Raw genomic sequence first — 5000 nt, forward strand, 5'->3', positions numbered from 1 at the left:
GGTCAGGTTCTCCGGCGGTACTCCGGCGGTACTCCGGCGATGCTCCGGCGATGCTGTCCCGAGTGAAAAAAATGCGGCACCAGCACATGCTGGAGCCAAGCATGGGCACCGTGGCTCAAAATCGAACTCCGGCCAAGGCCTCGACCATCAATGGCACATGATGACGCATGGTGATGGCACATGCATCGACCATCATCGGCATAGGCTGCCCTTCGGTACGGGCACCTGCCTCGACCGCCATCGGCACAAGCTGGGCCCTGGTGTGGGTTGTTGCCTCGATCACCAGCGGCACATGCTGAGCCTTGGTGCGGGCGGTTGCCTCGAGCACCATCGGCAGACCCTGGGCCCTGGTGCGGCCGGTTGCCCCGATAACCATCGGCACACGCTGGGCCCTGGAGCGGCCGGTTGCCTCGATCACCATCGGCAAAAGCTGGGCCCTGGTGCGGGCGCTTGCCTCGACCACCATCGGCACACGCTGGGCACTGGTGCGGGCGCTTGCCTCGACCACCATCGGCACACGCTGGGCCCTGGTGCGGGCGCCTGCCTCGATCACCATCGGCACACGCTGGGCCCTGGTGCGGGCGGTTGCCCCCAGCACCATCGGCACACGTTGGGCCCTGGTGCGGGCGCTTGCCTCGACCACCATCGGCACACGCTGGGCCCTGGTGCGACAGGTTGCCTCGACCACCATCGGCACACGCTGGGCCCTGGTGCGGGCGCTTGCCTCGACCACCATCGGCACACGCTCGGCCCTGGTGCGGTCGGTTGCCTCGAGCACCATCGGCACACGCTGGGCCCTGGTGCGGGCGGTTGCCTCGACCACCATCGGCACACGCTGGGCCCTGGTGCGGGCGCTTGCCTCGACCACCATCGACACACGCTGGGCCCTGGTGCGGCCGGTTGCCTCGAGCACCATCGGCACACGCTGGGCCCTGGTGCGGTCGGTTGCCTCGACCACCATCGGCACACGCTGGGCCCTGGTGCGGGCGCTTGCCTCGACCACCATCGGCACACGCTGGGCCCTGGTGCGGCAGGTTGCCTCGACCACCATCGGCACACGCTGGGCCCTGGTGCGGCAGGTTGCCTCGAGCACCATCGGCACACGCTGGGCCCTGGTGCGGTCGGTTGCCTCGAACACCATCGGCACACGCTGGGCCCTGGTGCGGCAGCTTGCCTCGACCACCATCGGCACACGCTGGGCCCTGGTGCGGCCGGTTGCCTCGAGCACCATCGGCACACGCTCGGCCCTGGTGCGGCAGGTTGCCTCGACCACCATCGGCAGCCTCGACCACCATCGGCACACGCTGGGCCCTGGTGCGGGCGCTTGCCTCGACCACCATCGGCACACGCTCCGCCCTGGTGCGGTCGGTTGCCTCGAGCACCATCGGCACACGCTGGGCCCTGGTGCGGCAGGTTGCCTCGACCACCATCGGCACACGCTGGGCCCTGGTGCGGGCGCTTGCCTCGACCACCATCGGCACACGCTCCGCCCTGGTGCGGTCGGTTGCCTCGAGCACCATCGGCACACGCTGGGCCCTGGTGCGGCAGGTTGCCTCGACCACCATCGGCACACGCTGGGCCCTGGTGCGGGCGCTTGCCTCGACCACCATCGGCACACGCTGGGCCCTGGTGCGGGCGCTTGCCTCGACCACCATCGGCACACGCTGGGCCCTGGTGCGGCAGGTTGCCTCGACCACCATCGGCACACGCTGGGCCCTGGTGCGGGCGCTTGCCTCGAGCACCATCGGCACACGCTGGGCCCTGGTGCGGTCGGTTGCCTCGAGCACCATCGGCACACGCTGGGCCCTGGTGCGGCAGGTTGCCTCGACCATCATCGGCAGCCTCGACCACCATCGGCACACGCTGGGCCCTGGTGCGGGCGGTTGCCTCGACCACCATCGGCACACGCTGGGCCCTGGTGCGGTCGGTTGCCTCGAGCACCATCGGCACACGCTGGGCCCTGGTGCGGCAGGTTGCCTCGAGCACCATCGGCACACGCTGGGCCCTGGTGCGGCAGGTTGCCTCGACCACCATCGGCACACGCTGGGCCCTGGTGCGGGCGGTTGCCTCGACCACCATCGGCACACGCTGGGCCCTGGTGCGGGCGCTTGCCTCGAGCACCATCCGCACACGCTGGGCCCTGGTGCGGCAGGTTGCCTCGAGCACCATCGGCACACGCTGGGCCCTGGTGCGGCAGGTTGCCTCGAGCACCATCGGCACACGCTGGGCCCTGGTGCGGGAGCTTGCCTCGAGCGCCATCGGCACACGCTGGGCCCTGGTGCGGCAGGTTGCCTCGAGCCCCATCGGCACACGCTGGGCCCTGGTGCGGTCGGTTGCCTCGAGCACCATCGGCACACGCTGGGCGCTGGTGCGGGCGCTTGCCTCGACCAGCATCGGCACACGCTGGGCCCTGGTGCGGCAGGTTGCCTCGATCACCATCGGCACACGCTGGGCCCTGGTGCGACAGGTTGCCTCGAGCACCATCGGTACACTATCGGCCCTGGTGCGGGCGGTTGCCTCGACCACCGTCGGCACACGCTGGGCCCTGGTGCGGGCGCTTGCCTCGAGCACCATCGGCACACGCTGGGCCCTGGTGCGGCAGGTTGCCTCGAGCACCATCGGCACACGCTGGGCCCTGGTGCGGGAGCTTGCCTCGAGCGCCATCGGCACACGCTGGGCCCTGGTGCGGCAGGTTGCCTCGAGCACCATCGGCACACGCTGGGCCCTGGTGCGGTCGGTTGCCTCGAGCACCATCGGCACACGCTGGGCCCTGGTGCGGCAGGTTGCCTCGACCACCATCGGCACACGCTGGGCCCTGGTGCGGGCGCTTGCCTCGACCACCATCGGCACACGCTGGGCCCTGGTGCGGGCGCTTGCCTCGACCACCATCGGCACACGCTGGGCCCTGGTGCGGCAGGTTGCCTCGACCACCATCGGCACACGCTGGGCCCTGGTGCGGGCGCTTGCCTCGAGCACCATCGGCACACGCTGGGCCCTGGTGCGGTCGGTTGCCTCGAGCACCATCGGCACACGCTGGGCCCTGGTGCGGCAGGTTGCCTCGACCATCATCGGCAGCCTCGACCACCATCGGCACACGCTGGGCCCTGGTGCGGGCGGTTGCCTCGACCACCATCGGCACACGCTGGGCCCTGGTGCGGTCGGTTGCCTCGAGCACCATCGGCACACGCTGGGCCCTGGTGCGGCAGGTTGCCTCGAGCACCATCGGCACACGCTGGGCCCTGGTGCGGCAGGTTGCCTCGACCACCATCGGCACACGCTGGGCCCTGGTGCGGGCGGTTGCCTCGACCACCATCGGCACACGCTGGGCCCTGGTGCGGGCGCTTGCCTCGAGCACCATCCGCACACGCTGGGCCCTGGTGCGGCAGGTTGCCTCGAGCACCATCGGCACACGCTGGGCCCTGGTGCGGCAGGTTGCCTCGAGCACCATCGGCACACGCTGGGCCCTGGTGCGGGAGCTTGCCTCGAGCGCCATCGGCACACGCTGGGCCCTGGTGCGGCAGGTTGCCTCGAGCACCATCGGCACACGCTGGGCCCTGGTGCGGTCGGTTGCCTCGAGCACCATCGGCACACGCTGGGCGCTGGTGCGGGCGCTTGCCTCGACCAGCATCGGCACACGCTGGGCCCTGGTGCGGCAGGTTGCCTCGATCACCATCGGCACACGCTGGGCCCTGGTGCGACAGGTTGCCTCGAGCACCATCGGCACACTATCGGCCCTGGTGCGGGCGGTTGCCTCGACCACCGTCGGCACACGCTGGGCCCTGGTGCGGGCGCTTGCCTCGAGCACCATCGGCACACGCTGGGCCCTGGTGCGGGCGGTTGCCTCGAGCACCATCGGCACACGCTGGGCCCTGGTGGGTTTAGGCACATCTTCAAATTTCTGCCGTGCCAATGCCATTTTTATGGCTTGTAAATTCATACAATGGTCCCCTAAGCCTTCACGTGAAGTTTCGTTGGAAGATGACTCGTTTTCTATTTTTCATGATTTTTGAAACTTTTTGCGGTTCGGGATTTTTTAAAATTTTTTTATAAGGATTTTTGGCCCCAAATTTTGTAGGCATGATCCTTATATTTTTGTTGGCATGCACAAAAAAATTCAGCTAAAAACTCGAAGTAGAGAAGATTTTGTGACCGTTTGAAAAAAGTGTCCCCATTTCAGACACTTTAACGGCTACTGGTAGCAAACCTGTAAAATCTCAAATGCTCTTTAAGGGGGTGTGAATTCTCAGAGGTTTGATGAGGGATAGGGGGCCAACACAAGGCCAAGTACCAGCACCCATCGCACATCATGTGCGCACACCCCCCCGGCCCCCCTCCCAATCGCCGGAACCCCAATGCCGCCGGTCAGGTTCTCCGGCGGTACTCCGGCGATGCTCCGGCGATGCTGTCCCGAGTGAAAAAAATGCGGCACCAGCACATGCTGGAGCCAAGCATGGGCACCGTGGCTCAAAATCGAACTTCGGCCAAGGCCTCGACCATCAATGGCACATGATGACGCATGGTGATGGCACATGCATCGACCATCATCGGCATAGGCTGCCCTTCGGTACGGGCACTTGCCTCGACCGCCATCGGCACAAGCTGGGCCCTGGTGTGGGTTGTTGCCTCGATCACAATCGGCACATGCTGAGCCTTGGTGCGGGCGGTTGCCTCGAGCACCATCGGCAGACCCTGGGCCCTGGTGCGGCCGGTTGCCCCGATAACCATCGACACACGCTGGGCCCTGGGGCGGGCGCTTGCCCCCAGCACCATCGGCACACGCTGGGCCCTGGTGCGGGCGCTTGCCTCGACCACCATCGGCACACGCTGGGCACTGGTGCGGGCGCTTGCCTCGACCACCATCGGCACACGCTGGGCCCTGGTGCGGGCGCTTGCCCCCAGCACCATCGGCACACGCTGGGCCCTGGTGCGGGCGGTTGCCCCCAGCACCATCGGCACACGCAGGGCCCTGGTGCGGGCGGTTGCCCCGAACACCATCGGCA

Source organism: Durio zibethinus, unplaced genomic scaffold (assembly GCF_047325235.1).
Source record: "Durio zibethinus cultivar Kanyao isolate XHJ-2024 unplaced genomic scaffold, ASM4732523v1 HiC_scaffold_3, whole genome shotgun sequence".
Lineage (NCBI taxonomy): Eukaryota > Viridiplantae > Streptophyta > Magnoliopsida > Malvales > Malvaceae > Durio > Durio zibethinus.